This window comes from Hylobates moloch, unplaced genomic scaffold (genome assembly GCF_009828535.3).
Source record: "Hylobates moloch isolate HMO894 unplaced genomic scaffold, HMol_V3 SCAFFOLD_10, whole genome shotgun sequence".
NCBI lineage: Eukaryota > Metazoa > Chordata > Mammalia > Primates > Hylobatidae > Hylobates > Hylobates moloch.
The window spans coordinates 37,813,237-37,840,757 of NW_026652285.1; the positions used below are offsets into that span (position 1 = coordinate 37,813,237).

Here is a 27,521-nt window from a genome sequence, read left to right on the forward strand (position 1 = left end):
AAATAAATTTAAATCATTTTAAAATGGTAAACATAATTTCTAGGCCAGCTATATTAGGAATTATTACTTTAATTACACTTACATTTTTAGTTTTTTTAAGCTCTTGTGTCAAGGTTTTATTTGCATGCAGACTATACATTCTAAAGCAAAGATCCCCAGCTACATTTTTAGGACTATGGCACTAAACAGAACTGATTGTTTTCTGCTAATATAGTTTGACATATATAATCAAGTCCACATATATTTTCCACTGTAGAGACATCTGATTCAGATTCAAATATAGATTTAAATGTGTTCCTTGTAATTCTATTTAAATTACTGAAAAGTAACATGAATAGGTTGTAACTTTCCAATAATTTGTTTCTTTGCCAATATAGATAGCAGGTAATTGCGTGCCCACTGAACTGTGTGAAAAGCAGGAAAATAATAAAAAAATCTATTAAAAGACACTGGAAACTTTTCATGGAAGGAAACATGACTAAATAACGGTATTAAATAAAAAGAACTCTAGTATTCTTTCATTTGAGTTCCTCAGTCTTTTTTAAATAAGAAAAGAGTAGAAACAGTTCCCTAACAGTTGAAAATTAGAAGACATACAGTTAAGCAGCTTTATATGAAACACTTTAAGGTGAAAGTTTATAATATTAGAAATAATATTATAGGCTAATATTAGAGAAAAACATTTTAAAACATTAAAACTATTGAAAAGTGAAAATTCTATAGCATCAAAATTTACTATATATCTCTGGACGCAGTGGCTCACGCCTGTAATCCCAGCACTTTGGGAGGCTGAGGTGGGCGGATTACAACATCAGGAGTTGGAGACCAGTTTGGCCAATATGGTAAACCCCATCTCTACTAAAAAAAAAAAAAACCAAAAAATTAGCCAGACGTGGTGGCACTCACCTGTTGTCCCAGCTACTCAGGAGGCTGAAGCAGAAGAATTTCTTGAACCCAGGAGGCAGAGGTTGCAGTGAGCCAAGATCATGCCACTGCACTCCAGCCTGGGCAACAGAGTGAGACTCTGCCTCAAAAAGAAAAAAAAGTTTGCTATATATTATGAATGCAATGTCTATAACTAAGAGGATTTGCAATATAATTTGTATTTAAAGAAACTGGAATTTTAAATCTATACTATCTATTTTTTTCTTTTTGATATAATGGAATTTCTTATTTCTTTCACTCTTTGCTTTCTTCACCCACTTACTCTCCCTATATATTTTCAGTGATCTATACTTTTTCCTCTTTGCTCAGTGATTTTGGAAACACATGTAAAGTTACATATGCATTTAGTAAATTTTGCCTTTATTTAGTACCTCTGTGTAACCTATGGAGATGTTAAAAAGAATGAGAGAGAGGTTCATTTCGTTAGAACTCAATGATCATATTATGATCCAAAAAAATCCTTATTTTTATACAACATTCTATGATAGGTGACTATCATAGATGTCTCTACAGTGGAAAATATATGTGGACTTGATTATATATGTCAAACTATATTAGCAGAAAACAATCAGTTCTGTTTAGTGCCATAGTCCTAAAAATGTAGCTGGGGATCTTTGCTTTAGAATGTATAGTCTGCATGCAAATAAAACCTTGACACAAGAGCTTAAAATACTGGGTCCACATAAGGAAGAATTATGATAGTAAGAATTCTGCAAAAGAAGTTTTATGTGCTTATAAAAAGACAGCTTAAATAGGAAAACATTTCCAAAAATACAGTGTCTGGTGTCAGCATCCTATTTCAGTTTGTTTCATGCTAGCTTGCCACCATTTACCATTACTCATAAAATAAATGCATACTTCATTTTATTACCTTTTGCTTCATTGTGCTTTGCAGATATTTTATTTTCTTAGAGACTGAATGTTTCTGGCAATCCTATGTCAATCAAGTCTTAAGTGCCATTTTTCCAAAAGCATGTGCTCACTACATGCTCTCTGTGTCGCATTTTCATAATTCTCATAATATTTCAAACTTTATTATTCTTATTATTACTATTATATCTGTTATGACATGCTTTGATCAAAGATCTTTAATGTCACTATTGTAAGTGTGTTAAGGCACCAAGAACCACACTCATATAAGATGGCAAACATAATCAATAAATGTTGTTTGTGCTCTGACTGTTCTACGAATCAGCCATTTGTAGAACCCTATCTCTCTCTCTCTCTCTCCCTCCCTATTCTTTGAGACACAACAGCATTAAAATTAGGCCAATGAATCACCCTACAATGGCCTCTAACTGTTCAAGTGAAAGTAAGAGTCACACATGTCTCCCTTTTAAGTAAAAGCTATAAATAATCAAGCTTAGTGAGGAAGGCGGGCCAAAAGCCAAGACTGACCGAAACCTAGGTTTCTTGTGCCAAACACTTAGCCAAGTTATGAATGCAAAGAAAAAGTTATTTAAGGAGATTAAACGGCTACTCCAGCAAATAAGCAAATAATAAGAAAATGAAACAACCTCATTGTTGATACGGAGAATGTTCGAGTGGTCTGGATAAAAGATCAAACAAGCCACAATGTTCCCTTAAGCCAAAGCCTAATCCAGAACAAGGCCATAACTTTCCTCAATTCTGTCAATGCGAGAGAGGTGAGAAGACTGCAAAAGAAAAGTTTGAAGCTATTAGAGTCTGGTTCATCAGGTTTATGGAAGGAAGCCATACCTATAACATGAAAGTACATGGTGAAGCAGGAGGTGTTGATGTAGAAGATCTAGCTAAAATCATTGATGAAGGTGGCAAACAACAACAGATTTTCAACCTATACAAAACAGCCTTCTATTGGAAGAAGATGCTATCTAGGGCTTTCATAACTAGAGAGAAGTCAATGACTGGCTTCCAGGCTTTGAAAGACCGGCTGACTCTTGCTAGGGGCCAGTGCGGCTGATGGATTTAAGTTGAAGCCAATGCTCATTGGTTATTCCAAAAAATCTGTGGGCCCTTAATAACTATGCTAAATCTACTCTGTCTGTGTTCTGTAAATGGAACAACAAAGCCTGGATGAGAGTACATCTGTTTACAGCATGCTTTACTGAATACGTCAAGCTCACTGTTGATATCTACTGTTCAGAGGAAAATAAAAATCTTTCAAAACATTACTGCTTATTTGACAATACACCTGGTCATCAAAGAGCTCTGATGGAGTCGAGATGAGAGCTCTGATGAGTCGAGATGGAGTTGAGATGACCATGCCTGCTAACAGAACGTTCATTATGTAGCCCATGGATCAAGGAGTAATTTTGAATTTTGAGTCTTATTATTTAAGAAATATATTTTGTAAGGCTACAGCTGCCATTGATAGAGATTCTTCTGAAGAATTTGGGAAAAATAAATTGAAAACCTCTGGAAAGAATTCACAATTCTAGGTGCCATTAAAAACATTTGTGATTTATAATGGAGATCAAAATTGCAACATAAATAGGAGTTTGAAAGAGGTTGATTCCAAGCCCTATGAGTGACTTTGAGGGGAGGAAGGAACCACAGACGTGATGGAAATAACAAGAGAATAGATTGAGAAATAGAACCTGTAGCTGTCACAGAATTGCTGCAATCCCATGATGAAACTGAACAAATGAGAAGTTGCTTCTTACAGATGAGCAAATAAAGTGGTTTCTTAGGATGGAAACTGCCCTTGGTGAAGGTGCTGTAAACATCATTGAAAAGACAACAAAGGATTTAGAATATTTTATGAACTTAGTTGATAAAGCAGTGGTAGGGTTTGAGAGAAATGACTTTAATTTTGAAGGAATTTCTACTGGGTAAAATGCTATTAGGCAGCATTTCATTTTACAGAGAAATCATTTGTGAAAGAAAGAGTCAATCAATGGGGTAAACTTCATTGTTGTCTTATTTAAATAAATTGTCACAGACGTCCCAGCCTTCAGCAACCACCACCCTGATTAGTCAGTGGCCAACAACAGGAGGCAAGTCCCTCCACCAGCAAAAAATTAGGACTCCCTGAAGGCTCAGATAATCGTTAGCATTTTATAGCAATAAAATATTTCTAAGTTAAAGTATAAAAAATGTTTTAAACATAATGTTATTGCACACTTAATAGACCATAATACAGTATAAGCATAAATTTTATATGCACTTAGCAAAAAGTTTGTGTTGCTCTCTATCATAGTGGTCTGAAATCAAACCTGCAATATCTCTGAGGTATGTTGGTATAGACAAAATTCCTTTCTATATAATATTCTCTGGGAAGTCAAGTTCTCTTGTTCTTATGAGTACTTGGGGACATGAACATTTAATGTTATTTTTTATTGAGTTCACAAGTATACTTGTGGTTATTGCTGAACATATTAAAAATGTTATTTTGAGACAACAATTCAGCAAATCGTACAGAAACATATAAAATAGATTACAAGGGCCGATTAGCCTGTAATGAAGGCCAGCTAAAATTGAATAGGTTGTAATAACATTTCCTGATAGCTACATTTTGAAGGCTTGGGAAAAAGAGCACCGATAAAAACAAAGCAAAACTACAGATTCAGAACCACAGTAACTGCCTTAGAAGTATTTCCCCTAGGAAAAATAATTCTAGCTACTAGGCTAATTTCAACATCTCTTTTTCTCCCCTTTTCAAAAATAGCATGATTAGCATCTTGCACTCTGTTTTTAAATATAATGTTGAATACCTCATTTCAGATTTTTCAATCTCAATATTTACTATTTTACCTATCTAATCTGATTTCATCCAAATATTGACACTCCCCATTCAGATAATCCAAAGCAAGTCATTCTCATTCAGTTACTTTTTTTTCTATTTAGTTTTTTAAAACATTATTTTCATTCTGAATATGCATCTGGAGTAAAAATGAAAATAACAGTATATTAGTCCATTCTCACACTGTTATAAAGAACTGTCTGTGACTGGCTAATTTATAAAGGAAAGGTTTAATTGACTCAAAGTTCTGCATTGCTGGGGAGGCCTCAGGAAACTTACAATCATGGCTGAAGTTACCTCTTCACAGTGCGGCGAGAGAATGAGTGCCCAACAAAGGGAGAAGCCCCTTGTAAAACCATCAGATCTTGTGAAAACTCACTCACTATCATGAGAACAGCATTAGGGAAACCAGCTCCATTATTCAATTATCTCCACCTGGTCCCACCCTTGACATGTGGGAATTATTACAACTCAGGCTGAGATTTGGGTGGGGACACAGAGCCAAACCACATCATATAATAACAACCAAAATGCCAACAATACAAACTCAATTCTGTAAACAATGAAATCAGAATATTAGGTCATATAGGGTTTAACAAAAGTAGAAAAATGGCCAGGCACAGTGGCTCATGCCTGTCATCCCAGTACTTTGGGAGGCTGAGGAAGGAGTATCACTTGAGGCCAGAAGTTTGAGACCAGCCTGGGTAGCATAGAGAGACCCCATCTCTACACGCAATTTTTAAAAAATTAACCGTGCATGATGACATGTGCCTCTAATCCCAGCTAGTAGGGAGGCTGAAGTGAGAGGATCACTTGAGCCCAGGAGGTCAAGACAAGCTTGAACAACTAAAAGTCAAACCCTGTCCCCGACCCCAATAAAAAATTAGCTGGGCATAGTGACAAAAGCCTTTGATCCCAACTATTCAGGAAGCTGAGGTGGGAGTCTCACTTGAGCCAGGTAGTATGAGACTGTAGTGAGCTATGATCATGCTACTGCACACTGCAGCCTGGGCAACAAAGTGAGAGACTGTCTCAAAAAAAAAAAGAAAAGGTCAAAAAGAACAAGTATAAGCATCAGACTTATCTGAGGTTTTAGTCTCAGTAAGAGCTGAGAACATTTACTTAACCTCCCAGTAGTGAGTTTCTCAAATTAAAATGTGCTAATGATGCCTACATTCCTGTGTTGTTGTAAGGATTTATTTATTGAAAAAATACTTATTAAGAATCTATTACATATCTAGTATAGTTCTAGCTAGTGGGACACGGATGAAGCTGGAAACCATCATTCTCAGCAAACTATCGCAAGGACAAAAAAGCAAACACTGCATGTTCTCACTCATAGGTGGGAATTGAACAATGAGAACACTTGGACATAGGAAGGGGAACATCGCACACCGGGGCCTGTCGTGGGGTGGCAGGAGTGGGGAGGGATAGCATTAGGAGATATACCTAATGTAAATGATGAGTTAATGGGTGCAGCACACCAACATGGCACATGTATACATATGTAACAAACCTGCACGTTGTGCACACGTACCCTAGAACTTAAAGTATGATAAAAAATGTATATATATCCCTTAATGAGTTTATAGTCTAGGGCATCAAGAAAGACAAATGTATACAAATCCATGGACAAACCTGCAATAGCAACTGTGATAGATACGCAGAATTCAACAGATAAGGACGGGTTGATTACTTCAAGATGGTTTTCTGGAAAAGACATTATCTTCCACCGGACAAAGATGAAAGGGATTGCAAGGATTTAACCTGCTGAATTACAGGTTTACTTAATGAATGGCAGTTAGTGTTATTATTGCACAACTTCACTTCAATGTTTTGCAAAGTGATGAAGTTGTGATCATGTCCTGAATTGTATCATCAGGAGTAAGTCTACACCATGGGATTTGGTGGAATGTGGAACAAAGAGGACTCGATGCCAAGATTTATGTGAGGACTGTCTAGGAAGAAAGAGGATTACAGAACTTTGCAACCTATTACAAAGCAAAAGTAATGGAAAAGAAGTACCAAAGTAATGACGCAGCAACTAAAAACACAGACACACACACACACACACACACACACCTTGAAACAGTATCTAGTGTAAAGAAAGAACTGTATGTGTTGAAGGCCAGCAAACATGCAGGTATAGAAAATTATTTCCAACATAAAGCTCCCATGAATGAGTGTGCAACAATGAGGGCCCCGAGGAAGAAAAAATTCAAGATGCTTTTTAAATAAATGGAAAGTATGATTGCCTTACAATGAAATGTTAGTGTTTTTGAATGCTGAATTCCTTCCTCTGGGATCCCTGGCTTTTGGGTCACGGGAGATATGTTCCTAAGAGTGCAGAGAGTATGCAGAGACTTTATTCATTTATCCTTTTTATATGCGAGGCCAACAAATTTAGATCATTTCACCTGTAAAGAGAAGTAAACAGATTTGTTTTTTAAATAACCTAGCAAAAGCCTTTTGATGTAAGTAAGTAATTATCTTTCTAAAGCCTGGAAGCAAAGTAAGAGGTCAAGTGAGAAAAACCTGTTGTAATTTAGATTCCCATCTTGGTTTTCAAAAGCCTAATGTGTAATTGGTGAACAGTGTAGGAAAGGACAAAAAGATCAAGCCAATTACCCACTTGTCCAAAGCCCAGACTTTAGAGATAACTGTTTAAATTTTTCATGCTCAAAAAAATTTATTTTTGCTACTTTGAATCATGAACAGCTTACATTGAAATAATATTTTACTCTCATATTAAACAAGTAAAACAAATTCACTTTTTAGTAGTCTAAATTAAAGTCACATATATTATCTAGCAAATCTAAATAATTTAAACAGGTTCTAGTAAAAATAAGGTTAAATAATTATAGATTAAATAAATAATATACATATATGTATATATGTATCTATATGTAATTTTGTTTTTTCAAAATAAGACTGTGCTCACAGGTATTGTGCTTTCAGATAAAATCAGTTCAATCACCTTGTAACATTGAATTGATGGTTTGCTCAGGTGAAACCAAAACATTTCAGCAAGAATTTTAAAACATATTTTTCCTCAATTATTTAAATGTTGTTTTCTTGTGATGGTGCTGATGGCATTTTTGTTATTTTACAGAGATACAGGTAGGTTGCATGGTGACTATTACCCTTCAGTTAATTTGTTACCATTTTGTTCATTTGTTTGCTTCTGTTTTGCTTCTGTGATGACTTATATACAAAATTTTAAAAAAAGTGTTTTAGAATTCAACCTCTGTCTGCAGTTAGCATGTTTTGAAAATTATTAGGGGGTTTTAATGAGCCTCCAGACACATCCAACATATCCTCCGCCCCCCAGAAAAAGTTAGCTACAAATAGAGCACGTTTTTCTTCATTTGATAAGTCCATGCAGATCTCAGCTATATAGCTCTTCTGTTGGGTTACTTTGGGGAAAAAAAGCTGCTTTGTTATTTAAATTTATGGTGTCATTATTATTATTATTATTATTATTATTATTATTTTAAAATGTCTACTTTTCTCTATCAGAACTAAATGAGAAAAAAATCAATCGGAAATTTTTATTGAGTTAGAGAACAGATAAGTGCTTTAAATACATACGTGATCTGCTTTGATTAAAGAATTTTTCCTTTAGTCCTAGTTGTAATAGAAAATAGTGACTTTTTTTGTAGTAGGAATCTCTTCTTTTTATAATAATCTATTTTGAAGAATTTGGCCTCTATCATTAATTTCCGGCTCTTAAATTACTTTCATGCACTCAAGTAAAATAGATTTCCAGCATCAACATATATAATAGTGCAGCATTTAAAAATGGAAGTACTCGGACATGCAATGTGAAAGTTGAGAATCCTGCTTAAAGGAGGAGTAAAAATAAAAATGAACAAAGCACAAAGTCCATCAAATTCACTTTGTTTTGAATCATTTATATTTGAAATTACAGCTCCATTTTTTACACTTAATATATGTTTTATAATCATCAATTTAGGGTTGATGAAGATGGTCTGCCGTCCTAAATCTCTATTTCTCTACCATAAAAAGCCTTTTCAATAACAGAATGCTTTTCAATAATAAAATATAGGCCTTATTTTATGTGAGTATAATCATTTGCTTTAAATTAATACTCTTCATTATAAATGAGCATTTGTGATCAGAACTGTAAAAACACAACAGGAGATATGGTTTCAATTGCTGCCTTCTTATTTTTATGCCAACTTCATCCCCACATTAATTTGGACAGATAGATGTCTCTCTTGTTTTTTAAGAAATACAAGGCATCAGACTTAGTATTTTTTAAGAGAACTGTGCTTCTTGCCCCACCAACTTTGACTGTCCAATGCCCCCTTCTTCATATTTTACCTAAACACTTTCTTTGGATTTTTAACACCTTTTTAAATTTTTTGCCTACCGAAGGTAGCATACACTATTTTAGGCATAACCATAATCTTGTGTTCCTACTTACTGTAAATTATAATTAGTTATGAAAAGTGTGTAGCCAGGGAAAGAATTGTAAGCTGTAAACTCACAATAAGCCCAGTCATATTCAGCAGGGGTAGGTGAGTGAGCAGAAATGACTGCCTGGAAAGGTAGAAGGATCAATTCTATCTTCCAGAACTTCAAGGTTTCAGAGTAACTACAGTGTATCTATGGGGCTGACAGTGGCAGATAACTGTAAAATAATATTTCCTGGTCTCCCAATTTACACATCACTCTTTTACCCTGAATACAAATATTTTCATCTTGACATATTGCCCCAAAAGAAAACTGTGAATGTGGAGAGTTTAACTTGAAATTTCCTTTATTTCAAGCAGTCTAGTCTTCTAAAGAGATAAAATCTTACAAAAAAAATTTCACAATTATCTTGGGAATTCCACTGCTTTGTCCCTAATTTACACCTTACCCTCTTTGAGACCCACTCATTTTGAGTTTTTTTCTTTCCTATGATAACTATCCCATGTGTTGTCCATCTCCATTAGGTTCTTTTTACCTAACGAGATATTTTATTTTAAGATTTTAATGCAAAGAGACAAACATGACTGGTAAAAGAAAGTGAGAAGAAATATTAGGGCAATGTAGATGCTTTTCATACTCTGCCATATAAGTACCAATTTTGTACGGTCCTGACATAAGTCTAATGAAAGTGAAAATGCCATACTTGGACCAGCATGAGACATACACTATATATGGGAAAATAAGCCATCTTACATCTTTATTGCTAATTAGTCCCTGCTCCACTGTCCTTTTCCAGAAAAACGTCTTGCTGCTGCCAACATACCTTTAACAAGTAGAGGGCTCCCTCCTGTGGGCAAGTAGCTGAAACAGTATCCATGGCAACAGACAACTCCAAACTTGGCCATCAAACACTGGCTGAGAAATCCCATGATATTAGAAAAAGAAAATGAGAAATGGGAAAGAACTTAGAAAAGTGAGAAGTGAACCTAAAAAAGAATGGTAACAGAGACTTTTTTTAAAAAGCAACGGAATAGTTGCTAGAATGAAGGAGGAAATGGACCAAGCATGGATATAGTAATTAGATAATGGAAAGGGAATGAAAAAGGAGGTGATTGGAGAATTGAGTAACATATTAACATGGGTACATGCTGAAGTCTATAGAACACTTAGTCATCTAAATGTATGATGGTAAAAATTTAGAAATGTGAATAAAAGTGATTGTTAGTGCAATGAACACGTTAAATATTGAAATAATTATTAGCATTTGTATAATGTTTTTCTGGTATTGATCACTCTATCATATTATTCTCATATACTCAAAAGAACAAAACATCCACATTTTACTGATGATGATAACATTGAGGCACTAATGCTAATAACAGTTTCTAATCTAAAATATCATAACAAGTGATAACTATTATATTGGTACTATGGGTTAGGAACTATTCTAAAAAAAATTAGTGAATTATCTATTTAACAAGGTATTAATATATAGCAAGTAAAAGAGCCATAATAGAGGAGGGTGTTTGGCATATTTAACATTCAGCAAGGAGGTCTGTGACTAGGGGTAAAGACCAAATGTGTAATAACAGAATGAGGTTAGATAAATAACAAGGGCTAAAATAAGTAGGGCTTTAATAAGTTCCTGTAAGGTCACAGCTTTACTCTGAGCAAGTGTAAAGTATTTGAAGCACTGAATGAAGAGTAGTGACATGATACAATGTGTCTTTTTAAAAAGCATCTTTCCCTGCATGTGGAAAATAGATTGTAGATAACAAATATGAAAACAATGGGACCAAACAGAAGGATACTGAAAAAAATACCAATGAATGTTGATGGTGGTTTGAATATGAGAGATTGTGGTGTGGATGGAGAGAGAGGGTCATTTTCTAGTTGTATTTTGGAGGAATATACAACATGATTTGCTCATGAATTAAATGTGGAATATCAGAAGAAGAGCATAAACAAGAATTACTTCAAAATCCTGAGCACAAGGTCCTTGAAAAATGGAGTTGCCGGCCGGGCGCGGTGGCTCACGCTTGTAATCCCAGCACTTTGGGAGGCCGAGGCGGGCGGATCTCAAGGTCAGCAGATCGAGACCGCGGTGAAACCCCGTCTCTACTAAAAATACAAAAAATTAGCTGGGCGTGGTGGCTGGCGCCTGTAGTCCCAGCTACTTGGAGAGGCTGAGGCAGGAGATTGGCGTGAACCCGGGAGGCAGAGCTAGCAGTGAGCCGAGATTGCGCCACTGCACTCCAGCCTGGGGGACAGAGCCAGACTCCGTCTCATGAAAAAAAAAAAAAAAAAAAAAAGAAAAATGGAGTTGCCATTTAGTAACACGGGGAAGACACTAGAAAAAGCAAGTTTAAGAAAATAAATGGTTTATATTTGACATATTAATGACTTTTATTGGACATCTACTTAATACACGATTTTCAGAAATCAAGAGCTTGAAGCAAAAGCTTATGTGTAAATGTGTTCTTAGAAAGTGCAATCGTTGAGAAGCAGTGTGAAGGAAAGGGGAAATATGGTATGAAAGGAGCAAGAACAAATATCAGGTGTGTAACTAGATTATCTGATTCTTGGGTCAAGCTCCTACCAATAACACAAACTCACAGCACTTCCAAGAGGTCAGATAATACAAAGCACTGCAAATGAGAGGTCCAGGAGGAAGAAGGGATATGAATTTATCTACCAATTCCTTGTCTCCAAACACAGATTCACCTCAAGTGTAGTAACTACTTGATACCTCCAAGTTTTGTGTTTATGCACACTAAGAATATGATATATGCTTCAGAAATAGTACAGAAGCCCTGAGATGGGAAACAAGGCATAGCATTAAGGGCAAGTGGTAAAGCACTGTCTGGCTGTTCTCATAGTGAGTTTGTTGCCTCAGCCATTGACTGGGTTAAAATCAGACAAACTTGGTGTATTAGTCTATTCTCACACTGTTACAAATAAATACCTGAGACTGGGTAATTTATAAAGAAAAGAGGCCTAATCGACTCACACTTTTGCAGGCTATATAGGAAGCATAGTGGATTTTGCTTCTGGGGAGGACTCAGACAGTTTCCAATTATGGTGGAAGGCAAAGGGGAGCTAGGAGCTTCACCTGACTGGCACAGGAGGAAGAGAGAGAAGGGGTAGGTGCTACACACTTTTAAACAACCAGATATGACAACTCACTATTGTGATGATAACACTAAGTGTGGGTGGTGTTAAATCATGAGAACCCACCCCCATGATCAAATAACCTCCCACTAGGCCCCAACTTCAGCATTGAGGTTCATTTCAGAAAGAGATTTGAGTGGGGACACAGATGCAAACCATCATTCCACATCTGGCCTCTCTGAAATCTCAAGACCTTCTCACATTTCAAAATACAATCATGCCTTCCCAACAGTCCACCAAAGTCTTCACTCATTCTATTATTAACTCAAAAGTCCACAGTCCAAAGTCTCATCCAAGACAAGGCTAGTCTGTTCTGCTTATGAGCCTGTAAAATAAAAAACGAATTAGTTACTTCCAAGATACCTTGGAGGTAAAGGCATTGAGTAATTACTCCCAATCCAAAAGGGAGAAATCTGTTAATTAAAGGAGCTACAGGTCCCATGCATGTCTGAAACCCAGTAGGACAGTCATTAACTCTTAATGCTCCAAAATCTCCTTTGACCCCATGTCTCACCACGGCATACAAGTGCAAGGGGTGGGCTCCCAAAGCCTTGGGCAGTTTTACTCTTGTGGCTTTGCCAGTTTCAGCCCCCACAGTTTCTCTCAAGGGCTGGCATTGAGTGCTTGCTGCTTTTCCAGGTGCAGGGTGCAAGCTGTTGGTGGATCTACTATTCTGGGGTCTGGAGGATGGTGCTCCACTTCTCACAGCTCCACTAGGAAGTGCCCCAGTGGGGACTCTGTGTAGGGGATCTAACTCTAGATATTCCCTCTGCACTGCCCTAGTAGAGATTTCCCATGAGGGCTCTGCCCCTGCAGCAGGCTTCTGCCTGGACATCAGGCATTTCCGTATATCCTCTGAAATCTAGGTGGAGTCTTTCCAGCCCCAACTCTTGCATTCTGTGCACCCACAGGCTTAACAACAGGTGGAAGCCACCAAGTCTTATAGCTTGCACCTCTGAAGCAGTGGTCCAAGCTGTACGTTGGCCCCTTTTAGCTATGGCTGGAGGTTGAGTGGTTGGGATGCAGAGAGTATCCCAAGGCTGCACAGGGCAGGGGGGCCATGAGCCTGGCCCACAAAATCATTATGTCCTTCTAGGCTTTGTGGCCTCTAATTGGAGAGGCTACCACAAAGTTCTCTGAAATGCCTTTGAGGACTTTCCCTATTGTCTTTGCTATTAGCACTTGACTCTTCTTATGCAAATTTCTGCAGCCTGTTTGAATTCCACCACTGAAAATTGGCTTTTCTTTTCTATGAAATGGACAGGCTGCAAATCTTTACCCTCTGCTTCTCTTTTAAACATAAGTTCTAGCTTCAGGTCATTTCTTTACTCAGGCATGTGAGCATAGATTGTTAGAAGCAGCGAGTTCACATCTTGAGTGCTTTGCTACTTAGAAATTTCTCTCACCAGATACTCTAAATCATCACTCTCAAGTTCAAAGTTCCACTTATCCCTAGAGCAGGGGCAAAATGCAGTCAGGCTTTTTGCTAAAGCATAGCAGAAGTGACCTTTACTCCAGTTCCCAATAAATTCCTCGTTTCCATTTGAGACCTCCTCAGCCTGTACTTCACTGTCCATATCACTGTCAGCATGTTGGTCACAACCATTCAATAAGTCTCTAGGAAGTTCCAATCTTTTCCTCATCCTGTCTTCTTCTGAGACCTCCAATCAGATCTCGTAAGAACTCGTATCGTGATGACAGCACCAATGGGAAATGGTGTTAAACCATAAGAAACTGTTCTTCTGATCCAATCACTTCCCACCAGGCCCCACATACAGCATTGGAAATTACATTTCAACATGAGATTTGGGTGGGGACAGAGTTCCAAACCGTATTATTTGATAACTAATGTGAAAGTATAGAGACAGTTGACCAAGGGCTCTGTATAAAGTTAAGGCTGGCTTCATGTGAGATTAGACATTAGAGGTATCAGTGCAATATTCAAATGTAGATTACATGCAGTTAAAAGTATGAACGTGGGAAAATAGGACACCACAGATACATTCAAAAAATATTCCATGAATGAAAATGTTGATGTACTTCACTACATCATATCAGTCATTTATGGCTAATAGAGTAAGAAAAAGGAAAAGAGAGAAAAATATTTGGAACATATAATGTAAAGTTTTAATTACCTTAATTTATAAAGAATTCATATGAATTAATTGAAAATGGCAAATACCTCCAATAGAAGAAAAAAATTAAAAATGTAAAAGGAAAATTTATTTTTAGTAGAGACGGGGTTTCACCGTGGTCTCGATCTCCTGACCTCGTGATCTGCCCGCCTCGGCCTCCCAAAGTGCTGGGATTACAAGCGTGAGCCACCACGCCCGGCCGAGTAAAATTTACGTTTAAAAAGATCTGGTGGGCCGTGCCCACCTGGACCCGCGCCCTCCCCTCCCCGGCCTACCTCAGACTGTGGAGCCTCCTGTGCCAGTGCGAGCCTGAGCTGGCGCAGACTCCACGAGGCTCGCAGAAGGGGAGGGCCCAGCGGCGCGAGAGCTGAGCATCTCCAGGGCGGGCAACAAGGCGCTACCTCTTCGCCCACAGCACCGCCTGTTCTGGCGCCAGACCTCTAGTGAAAGAAAAGATGTTGTCCGGGTTAAGCGTAGTTTCCACCACTTGTACTTTGGCATGTCGACATTTGCACATAAAAGAAAAAGGCAAGCCACTTATGCTGAATCCAAGAACAAACAAGGGAATGGCATTTACTTTACAACAACGACAAATGCTTGGTCTTCAAGGGCTTCTACCTGCCCAAATACAGACATAAGATATTCAAGCCTTACGATTCCATAGAAACTTGAAAAAAATGACTAGCCCTTTGGAAAAATATATCTACATAATGGGAATACAAGAAAGAAATGATAAATTGTTTTATAGAATACTGCAAGATGACACTGAGAGTTTAATGCCAATTGTATATACACCGACGGTTGGTCTTGTCTGCTCCCAGTGTGGACACCTCTTTAGAAGACCTAAGGGATTATTTATTTCCATCTCAGATAGAGGTCGTGTTAGATCAATTGTGGATAAGTGGCCAGAAAATCATGTTAAGGCTGTTTTGGTGACTGATGGAGAGAGAATTCTGGGTCTTGGAGATCTGGGTGTCTATGGAATGGGAATTCCAGTAGGAAAAATTTGTTTGTATACAGTTCGTCCAGGAATATGGCCTGATAGATGCTTTCTGGTGTGTATTGATGTGGGAACTAATAATATCGCACTCTTAAAAGACACATTTTACATGGGCTTGTACCAGAAACGAGATCGCACACAACAGTCTGATGATCCGATTGATGAGTTTATGAAAGCTATTACTGACAGATATGGCTGGAACACACTCATTCAATTGGAAGTTTGTGGAAATCACAATGCATTTAAGTTCTTGAGAAAATACCAATAAAAATATTGCACTTTCAATGATGATATTCAAGGGACAGCTGCAGTAGCTCTAGCAAGTCTTCTTGCAATGCAAAAAGTTACTAGTAAACCAACCTCTGAGCACAAAATCTTATTCCTTGGAGCAGGAGAGATTACTCTTAGAATTGCAAATCTTATAGAATGTCTATGGTAGAAAATGACCTGTCGGAAGAAAAGGCACAAAAGAAAATCTGGATGTTTGACAAGTATGGTTTATTAGTTTAGGGGCGGAAAGCAAAAATAGATAGTTAACAGGAACCATTTACTTACCCAGTCCCAGAGAGCATACCTGATACTTTTGAAAGTGCAGTGAATACAATGAAGACTTCAACTACAATTGGAGTTGCAGGTGCTGGCCATCTTTTCACTCCTGATGTTATCAGAGCCATTGCCTCTATCAATGAAAGGCCTGTAATATTTGCATTAAGTAATCCGACAGCACAGGCGGAGTGCACGAGTGCATGGCTGAAGCAGCATGTATACTTACAGAGGGCAACTGTTTGTTTGCCAATGACAGTCCATTTGGGCCGGTGAAACTCACAGATGGGTGAATCTTTACACCAGATCAAGGAAACAATGTATATATTTTTCCACGTGTGACTTTAGCTGTTATTCTCTGTAACACCCAGCAAATTAGTGACAATGTTTTCCTAGAAGCTGCAAAGGCATCGACAAGCCAAATGACAGATGAAGAGCTAGCCCAAGGGAGACTTTACCCACCACTTGCTAATATTCAGGAAGTTTCTATTTTCATTGCTGTTAAAGTTACAGAATATCTATATGCTAATAAAATGGCTTTCCAATACCCAGAACCTGAAGACAAGGCCAAATATGTTAAAGAAAGAATATGATGGAGTGAATATGATTCCCTGCTGCCAGATGTGTATGAATGGCCGGAATCTGCATCAAGCCCTCCTGTGATAACAGAATAGAAGCACTCCCCTGATAAATACTTTCTGTGCTCTGGGGAACCCCTTTTTTTCAGACAAGAAGAGACAATGTCCTCAGTTTTATGGTGTTTTCTGTGTTTTGTTCTCCTGACCACTTTGGTTAACATATTTTTTCCATATATCTCCACATCTGTTGGGGTAGATGTGTTGATGGATTGCATTGCCCACCAGCACCCTACAATCAGTTAATTGTGATGCTTTAATTCTAACATAAAGCCCATACCACATCCAGGAGATGGAAAAAGTGTGTTTGTGAATGTCTTCACTTGTACTCTAATTCAGACTTGCCAAAGTACTTGCTACTTACTATTGCGGGTAATAATCCTCTCTCGCCTAGTTCTTTTAGAGCTACTAAAATAGAAATTGACTTTTATCTATAGAAGTGCAGAATTTGGGAAAGAAACTAAATTTTCACCAAATTCCAAGGAAAAATGGTCAGTATCTAAAAGTGTTCTTCTATATCTGCTTCATCTTACCTTCATACTCTGAAATTCTCTTATAGCAGACAGAGCTAGGGAAATATTAAAAATTTATCCTATTTATTTTCTGGAACTAAATCAAGGCTTAGCTATAACATTATGAGAGTAACGGGAACTACTGCTGCCTTTAAATAAATAAAAGTCATTGTTTTCAACAGCGTATAAAGATCATAGTGAGGACTGGGAGCGGTGGCTCATGCCTGTAATCCCAGCACTTTGGGAGGCCGAGGCGGGCGAATCACGAGGTCAGGAGTTCGATACAAGCCTGGTCAATTTGGTGAAACCCCATCTCTACTAAAAATACAAAAATTAGCTGGGCATGCTGGCATGCGCCTGTAGTGCCAGCTACTCAGGAAGCAGAGGCAGGAGAATCACTTGAACCAAGGAGGCAGAGGTTGCAGTGAGCCAAGATTGCACCACTGACTCTAGCCTGGGCAACAGAATGAGAATCCATTTCAGAAAAAAAAAAAAAAAAAAAAAGCAAAACAAACAAAAAATAGTGTAATCTTTCTTTAATAAATATCTTAAATTTAAAAAAGACCATTTTTATACCCTCTTGGTACATATGTGGTGTTACAATCTCCATATCTGAGCCAAATATGAGAGTGTAGGCATCTATTCTGTCTCTAGGGAGCGGCCACAATAGTTGTTTAAGCCTTCCGTTTTGTGGTTGTCTTCCTACGTGTTCCATCTAGTATTGAAAATGAGTATTGAAGTCTCTAACAATTTTTTTTTTTCAATTGTTTCTTACTCCTTCAATTCTGTCAGCTTTTGCTGGCAAAATTTGAGGGCTTTATTAAATGCATTTGTAGTTATTAGATCTTAAAGGTAGATTTACCCCTTTATCATTACAAAATTTTCTCATTGTTTACTAAAAACTTTTGTCTTAACTCTACTTTGTCTTAGTGTAGCACTGCAGCTCATTTTTGTTTACTGATTGCATATTATATATTTTCCATCCTTTTACTTTCAACCTCTTTGTTTTTTGGATCTAAAACATGTCTCTTGTAGGGATCATAGAGTTGAATCATAACTTATTTGTTCTGTGGATCTCTGCCTTTTGATTGGATATGGTGGCGTTTACATCTACTTTGTTATATGTTACTATATGTATCATGTGTTTTTACCTCTATTCCTCTATTACTATCTTTTTTTATGTTAAATAGTTATGTTCCAGCATACCATTTTAATTGCTTTGTTTATTTGCTAAAAGTTTGAGGATTCTCTTTTTGTGGTTGCTATGGGGATGAGAATTAGTATGTAATTTTAAAAGGTCTAGTTCAGAATAACAGTAAATTTTCATAGTATGCAAAAACATGCTCCAATATATCTGTTTTCTCCTTTTTTTTTTTTACTATTAATGCTGTACAAATTACATGTTTATACATTATAATCTTTTAACTGTGTTTTATAATGATTGTTTTGTGCAGCTGTCATCTAAAACAGAGTAAGGCAAGGAATACAAACAAAACCACATTTACACTGGCTTTTATATTTATCTTTTTAGTTTTCTGTCTGAACTCCATTTTTGGTCAAACAATCTCTGGTCCAGACCCCGTATACTGGGATTCAGGATGTGCCACCATGCCTGGTCAAATTTGTATAGATGAGGCTTTTCCATGATGCCCAGGCTGGTCTCCTCAAACACCTGGGCTCAAGCAAACCTCCTTCCTCAGCCTCCAAAGTGCTGTGACTACAGGTGAGCCACTGCATCTAGCCTTCTTTATAGTTATTTTTTGTTGCACTTTACTTCTTGATGTGAATTTGAGTTTCATAAAGCGTTTTATTCATTTCAGCCTAAATAACTTACTTTAATATATCATGTAGGGCAAGTCTATAAGCAAGAAATTCTCTTCTCTCTCTCTCTTTGTTTAATTGGGCATGTCTTAACTTCTTTTTAATTTTTGCATGAGATTTTAGCTGTATATAGAATTCTCAGCTTACAGTCTGAGACATTTTGAACATGTCATTCCACTGTCTTCTAATATCCAGGGTTTCTGATGAGAAGTCAGTTATCAATTTTACCAAGGATCTCTGCAACAGGTTAAGTTAATCCTTCTTGCTGCTTTCAAGGATTTGTATTTTTCATTTATGGTCATCGATTAACTTGTTAGACTTATTCTACCTGGAATCTCAGGTAAGTTTATTCTATCTGAGCTTCTTGAATTTGAAGATTAGTATCTTTTATACAACTTGGGAGGGTTTTGGAAAATACTTCTTTAAAAATTTTTCTAGCCTTTTCTCTGGTATTGCATTATGTGGATGTTGATACAATTTGTATGGGCCCACATGTCTCTGAGGATCTGTTCATATTTTTTTCTGCTTCTCAGACTGAATAGTCCCTATTGACCTATCTTCAGTGTTGTTCATGAATTCATCAGCCAGCTCAAATCTGTTGTTGAAATTTTGATAAATTTCCATTTCAGTTATACTTTTAATTACTGGAATTTCTATTTGATACTTTCTTATAATTTTATCTTTTTCCTAATATTCTCTATTTCATAAGGCAGCATTCTTATCATTTTATTTTTAGATATAATGTATTTTGTTCTGTTCATATATTTTTATAGATCATTTAAAATCTCTATGAAGCCTAAAATCTAGGCCTTCTCAGGGTCATTTAATAGCTACTTTCCACTACCCTGTGTTTCAGGCATATTTTCCTGTGTATTTGCACATCTCATATTTATTTCTAAAAACTGAACAGTTTCGGTAACATATTGTAGTAAATCTGATACTCACATCTACCTAATCAAAGTGTATTCTTGTTCTTTTAAAATTTGTTGTTATTCTTTTTTTGTTTAATATTATTTAAAATTTATAAGTGAAGTTAAATTTTATCAAAAGCTTTCCCTGAATCTCTACTGAGATAATTATACAGTTTTTTTCCTTCATTCTATTGATGTGATGGATGACATAACATTTATTGATTTGCATATGTTGAACCCTCCTTGCATTCCTGCGATAAAACTCACTTGATCATGGTGTGTTATATTTTTGATGTGTTGTTGAATTCAGTTTGATAGTACTTTGTTGAGAATTTTTGCATCTCATCTATGTTCTGTGGAGATATTGGTCTGGGGTGTGTGTGTGTGTGTGTGTGTGTGTGCGGGTGTCTGGTCTTGGTATCAGAGTTATGCTAGTGTTATAAAAAGAGTTAGGAAGAATTTACTCTGCTTCACTTTTTCATAATAGTTTGAGAAGAGTTGGCATAATTTTTTTTTAAGATCCAGTAAAATTCAGCAGTAAAGCCATACAATCTGGGACTTTTCTTTGTTGGGAGGCTTATTACTGATTCCATCTTGTTAATTGTTATTGACCTGTTTAGGATTTCTATTTCTTCTCGGTTCAACATTGGTAGGTTGTATTTGTACAGGAATTTATCCATTTCCTGTAGATTTTCTAGTTTGTTAGTGGATGGTTGTTCATAGCAGTCTCTATTAATACCTTGTATTTTGGTGCTAATAATTGTGATGTCTTCTTTTTGTTCCTAATTTTATTTATTTGTGTCTTTTTATGTCTATCTAATAGTTTATTGATTTTATCATTCCAAAGAACCAATTTTTTTATCTTCTTTTGCATTTTTTTCTTAACTTTTTGTTTTAAATTTCTGCTCTAATCTTTATTGTTTCTTTTCTGTTACTAATTTTGGGTTTTTTTCTTACTTTTTAAAAGAGATTTTATTAGGTAATTTATTTGAAATCTTACTAGCTTTTTGATGTAGTCATTTATCACTCCAATCTTTCCTCTTAGTATTGTTTTTTTCTGAGTCCCAAAGGTTTTGATGCATTGTGTTTCTTGTTTCATTTGTCTCAATAAAATTTAAAGAAATTTTATTTTTAATTATTCCCTTCACCTATTTATCATTCAGAAGCATGTTGTTTAACTTCTATGTATTTGTATAGTTTCAAATATTTCTCATTTTTTTGTGTATGGTTTTATTCCATTGTTGTCTGGGAAGACATTAGATGTGATTTCAATTTTTTAAAATGTTATGGAGACTTGTTTTGTGTCCTGACATATGTCTTAACCTTGAGAATGCTCCAAGTGCTGATAAAAATATATGTGTTATTTTGCAGCTGAGTGAAAAGTTCTGTAAATATCTTAGGTCTATTTTCCCAATGGTACAATTTAAAATCAATGTTTCTTTGTTGATTTCCTGCCTAGATAATGTGTTCAATGCTGAGAGTAGGGTGTTAAGGATCCCAACTATTATTGTATTGAGGTCTACTTTTCCCTTCAGTTTTAATAATATTTGCCTTACATGTCTGGGTCGTCCAATGTTAGGTGCATATATACTTGCTAAATATAATAATTGCTAAATTGATTCTTTTATTATTATATAATTTTCTTCTGTGTCTCTTTTTACAGCTTTTAACTTCAAATCTACTTTGATATAACTATGGCTGCTCCTGCTCACTTTCCGTTTTCATGGAGTATGTTTTCCCATCCCTTCTTTTTCAGTATATATGAGTCTTCTGAGGTGAGATAATTTGTTATAGGCAGCATAGGTTAGGTCTTGTTTTGTTTCAATCTGTTCAGCTATTCTATATATTTTAACTGGGGAATTTAATCCATTTGCATTTATATTTAAGGTTATTATGGATAGGTGGAGACTTACTTTCGTCAATTTATTGTTTTCTGGTTGTTTTGTGTATACTTTGATTCTTTTTGTACTTTTTTTTAATTTTTGCAGTTGGGTGATTTTCTGTAATTATATGTTTTATTCATTTCTCTCTCTTCTTTGTGTATCAGCTCCACCAACTTGTTTTATAGTTTTACATACTTTAATAATGATAGTTATTATCTTTATACTTCCAAACATGACTTCCTTTAGCATTTCTTGTAAGGCTGGTGTAGTGGTAATGAATTTCTTTCATTTTTACTTGTGTATGAAATATGTTGTTTCTGTTTCATTTCAGAAGGATAGTTTTGTTGGATATAACATTCTTGACTGACAAGTTGTCATTTTTTTCTTTCAGTACTTTCCTGGCCTGTAAGGTCCCTATTGAGAAATCCACTGTTATTCTAAAAGAGATTGACATATGTCTGACTTGATGCTTTTCTCTTGTTGCTTTTAAATGTTTTGTTTGCCTTTCACTTTTGACAATTTGACTATATGATGCCTCAGAAGCGATCTGCTTGGCTTGAATCTATTTGAGATTTTTTTGAGCTTCCTGGATGTCTATCTTCCTGAATGCTCATTTTTCTCCCAGGATTTGGGAAGTTTTCTGCTTTTATTTCATTAAATATGTTTTCCTCACCTTTTCATCTCTCTTCTGAAATTCCCATAATATGCATATTTATTTGCTTAATGGTATCACATAAATCCTTGATATGGTTTGGCTCTGTATCTCCAGCCAAATCACATCTTGAATTGTAATCTCCATGTGTCAAGGGAGCAACCTGATGGGAGATAATTGGATCATGGGGCAGTTTCTCCATTCTGTTCTCATGATCATGCAGTAGTTCTCACAAGATCTAGTTGTTTGATGAATGCCTGGTGCTTCCTCCTTCTCCCTTTGTCTTTCGTGTCACCATGTAAGACGTACTTTGCTTCCCCTTTATCTTCCACCATGATTGTAAGTTTCCTGAGGCTACTACAGCCATGTGTAACTGTGAGTCAATTAAACTGCTTTCTTTTGTAAATTACCCAGACTCAAGGATTCTTTACAGAAGTATGGAAACTGACTAATACAATCCTGTAGGCCTTCTTTATTTTTTTCATTATTTTTTCTATTTTGTCTGCCTGTGTTATTGGAAAAGACTATTTTCATGTTCAGAAATTCTTCTGCTTGGTCTAGTCTGTAGTTGGAGTTCTCAATTGTAATTTTTATTTCATTCATTGAATTCTTTAACTTTAGGATTTCTATTTGGTTCTTTTTTGTATCCACCTCTTTGTCAAATTTCTCACTCAAATTATGAATTGCATTTTTAATTTCATTGAGTCATCTACCTGCCTTTGCTTATATGTCCTTAAGATTATTATTTTGAATTATTTTTCTGACATTTCATATGCTTCCTTATGATTGGGTTTGGTTACTGGAGAATTATTATTTACCTTTAGAGGTGACACATTTCCTTGCTTTTTCAGGATTGATGTGTTCCTAGATTGACTTCTATGCATCAGGTGGAAAATTGCTCGATGCTTCCAATTTTATGGAGTAGGTATCATATAAAAAGATGTATTTGTATGAACGGGTCTTGGGGTGTTGCTTTTGTGGGGTGTGTTGGTCTTGGTTCTAGGTAGAGGCAGTAATGTAGTTTCCAAGTAGTTTCTTCAGCTATAGTCTACATTAGTGGCATAGGCAAGTTTCTCAGTGACCTAGGCTAGCTAAGTGAACCTGTGGCAATGGTGGTGTGGCTTTTCCAGGAGTTGGCTTACTGGGCTGTTTCTCAGGTCAGGGGTGTAAGGGGATCATCTGACTTAGGATCTGGCTCACTGGGGTTGGGGCAATGGAGCTGCTATTCTGGCTGGAAGCACAGGCACACAATTGAATGACCTAGGGATGTACCTGCCAGGATTTCTTGGCTTGCCTGAGGGTGTGTCAGCTAGGAACAACCCATAAGGCTGTTTCTCAGGCTTAAGACATAGCTGCATAGTTACTCAGCTGGTCCCAGAGCATTTCTGTAAGGAGTAGCCCATGGGGCTGTTTTTCAGGCTTGAGATATTGGTGCAAGGTTGCTCAGCTAGCCCTGAGGATGTGGGGGCAGGCATAGGGTAGTATGGTGGCCCACAAGGACATTTCTTAGTTCTTTGATTTTGGAGCATGGCTGCTTGACTGGCCTGGTGACACATACACTTGGGGCAGGCACAGGGCTGTTTCTTATGCTTCCAATACAGTTTCATGGCTGCTTGGCTGGTCTGGAAGCATTCTATGGGGCTGGCCCACAGGACTGTTTTGTTGGCCCAGGACATGGGCACAGGGCTGCTTGGTTGGCCTGGGGGCATGCCTGCTAGATGCGGCCCACAGTGCTGTTTCTCAGATCTTTGAGGTAAGTGCAAGGTTGTTTGGCCGGTTCAAGGGTGTGCCTGCTGGGGGCAGCCTGTAGGGCTGTTTTAAAGGCCTGGTGTGCAGATTCATAGCTGATTGGCTGGCCTGGAACATGCCCTCCAGGGGTGTCCTATGAAATTGTTTCTCAGACCCTTATTAGGGGTATAGGGATATTAGACAGGCCAAGGGCATGTCTGTGGGGCACAGTGGTGCTTGGGGCTGTTTCTTACATCCTAAGCATGCACTCTGCTGGTGGAGGGGCATATTTGCTACTCAGAGGCTCTTGGGCCCCTTGGGATAGAGTGTGCAGCAGTTCATTTGGCTCAAGGGCAGGTTCACCCTGGGCAAGAAAGGGAGACTGCTTCTGTGGCTGGGAAGTGTAGTCAATTGTGATTGGCATCCCTGCTGTACAGGACCAGAGTCACAACCACTCTTGGGCTCAAGCTCCATATAGCTGGGGTTATAGTGTTCAGGCACCCATGTGGGCTTGGGGTAATGAAGATGGAGCCCCAGTGCTGGAGAAGTGTGGTAGCTACTGGCCCTTAGGGCAGGGCACATTCCAGAGGTGGCTTTGATATAAAGATGGTGCTGTGCTACTTCAGCTTGGCTCATAGTGGGAAGGTTGGGGTCAGGAGTATACACTTTATGCACCTATTCTGGGGCAATCTGGTTGTGTGAATTCTCCCAGCTCTTCATATTTGGTTCAGGGTTTGTGCAGAATGTAGGATTGTCCTGTTGTAAGAACTGTAAGTGTTTTCCTTGGCAATGCGGACCGGTGGGGATCTTCTGCTTATCTTTTCCCCGCAAGAAGAAGTTCCTCCTGGACTCCATGCAAACACAATTTAAGTGAGGTAGATGAGGCTACAGAGGCCAGGTGCTTCCATGATTCCCTTCTGAAATTCCAGTCACCACAGGTGCATCTCCACTCCTATGCTGCACTCCAGGGCTCTCCATTTGACATGCCAGAGAAATCTAGCTGTTTATTTGTTGCCTTATTCCTTTCCTGTGGGAGTGGGGAAAATGCCAGAAGTACCTAGACAGCCATTTTGCTGATATCACTTTTTGTTGTTCTTATTTTTCTTATTCTTGGTGATTTGTTTATAAACTTTTCTGGGCTAATTATCTAGATTTTCTTGGTGATTTGTTTATAAACTTTTCTGGGCTAATTATCTAGATTATTCACTCTCATCCCTTGTGTCCATTGAGTTACATGCTAACTTTTCATTTTTCAGTTTTTGGGGGATTATTTTTAAGTCCCAGCTCTGTAGGGTATCACACCTCAGTATAAATTGCTGGCCAGCCAGTGATTGGTCAGAATATTTTCTTAAAATTACGCCTATTTGTTCTTCACTTTTTGTCAAAGGAATCAATGTGAGAAGCCAGGTGCTCAAACTTCAGGAAGTTCACAAGACAGCCTTAGCTTTAACTTTGCACAGGGCTTGAAGGTCAACAAGTGATGACTAAATGGGGCCTTCTTTTTCAAGTTTTTTCTGGAAATGTGAACTTCTTATTAGATCCCCAGGGACAGGTCAGAGATTTTTCAAAGTCCCTTATGGTTGTCTGATTCTCCAGACTCTTGTCTACCTCAATTGAAATCATGATCTTAGGTGGCTTCGAGATAGCCAGCATATTGTTAATGTTTAATTAATGCACTGGAGAAGGGCCCTTTCTTTTGATCTGACCCTGAGTCAAAGCAAATATCCATCCATTACTGGAGTGGAGACTTTTCATGGACCTTCAAATTTGGACAAAATAATAATGATGTTCTGAGAAGTGTGCTTTCAACACAGCTCCAAACTTATTCTTTCTGCTGTTTACTTCAAGGCTGCTGCCTTTTGGCTACCATACCACTGAGCAGGAGAGAAAGAGAAGATATAAGAATAGTCCCAAGTCAAAGCATTTCAGACTCCACTGTCTTACTGAGGGTTTATAATTTCTTTTCGATAGATGGTTTTCACTATGTCATGTAGTTTTGATCAATTTTCAGAATTCTGAAATGTTGGATTTTAGTGGTTTTGCTCATAATTTTATAGAAGAATGAGTTTATTTAGTTCTTAATCATCCAGTCCAGAAACAAAGTTATTCCATCAAGGGAGTTCATTTTTATTGTGAAATTTTATTTTCACTTGATAAAGATTTTGTCAGTCAACCTATAAGTAAATTAAAATAATATCTTATTGCTATTGAAATGGCTTTTTCTTATTTCTAAAATTAGTACTGTTACAGAGGGAAAATAAATCAAATTTTAAAATTTAAGTTTAAGAAACTGCAAATAGAAAATAAAATTATAATTTCAAAGGAGCTAAATTATTACTTGGCCTCCATCACTGCAAAATTTTAAAATTTTTGGTTTATTTGAGAAACATCATGAGTTATTAAAGTGTTAAATATTAGTTGAGCCAAGCTATGTGTTTTCATATTTTCCATAGCCTATATTATATAAAATAATAAATCATGACTTACTAGATACATGGGAAATTATTTTCAAAAAAAATTAAATGAAAAAAAATTTATTGCTCTTTCTGTCACGTTTTTAAATAAAAGCAAGCATACCTTAGTAGTTTTTTTCTGATATTTTAGCTACTAAGTTCTCATAAATCTTTTAAATGTGATCCAAAGAGAATTGGGTTTAAAATATTTCACTAGATGATGGGATTTTACATTGATATTTAATTTTTCTTTTTTCATACTAAAATACATGTCTCTCAGTCAAAACTGCATTTAAAAATTATAAACATTAGTGAAATTAAGCTCACTTTGTCTCATTACTTATTGAACATTTCGAGTTTTTGCTTTACAATATCTTAGAAAGCATGGCTGCCAAAATTCTATTTTAATTTTGGCCTTTGTTACTAGCCAGAAGTATCATGAGTAAATTACTTTACTTCTGCATGCATCAGTTTCCTCATCTATAAACTGGAATTAATAATACTACCTACCTCGGCCGGGCGCGGTGGCTCACGCTTGTAATCCCAGCACTTTGGGAGGCCGAGGCGGGTGGATCACGAGGTCAGGAGATCGAGACCACGGTGAAACCCCGTCTCTACTAAAAATACAAAAAATTAGCCGGGCGTGGTGGCGGGCGCCTGTAGTCCCAGCTACTCAGAGAGGCTGAGGCAGGAGAATGGCGTGAACCCGGGAGGCGCAGCTTGCAGTGAGCCAAGATTGCGCCACTGCACTCCAGCCTGGGTGACAGAGATTGCTTCTGTCAAAAAAAAAAAAAAAAAATGCTACCTACCTCAAGGCCTGGTGCAAAATATAAATATTATATAAGTTAGCATGTTTGGATTTATAGAACATTCAATGATAATGTATATACCATGCCTAGCACATAATCAACACACAATAAAGAGTAACATGCTTTTCTGAATTGAGAATGGATCTTTTGCTCTCTACA

General features: G+C 37.1%; 1 pseudogene; it reads left to right on the top strand.

Annotated features, from left to right (window-relative positions):
• The first annotated feature begins 14,870 nt into the window (after positions 1 to 14,870).
• LOC116474180 (NAD-dependent malic enzyme, mitochondrial-like) lies at positions 14,871 to 16,632 on the top strand (annotated as a pseudogene).
• Positions 16,633 to 27,521: the final 10,889 nt, after the last annotated feature.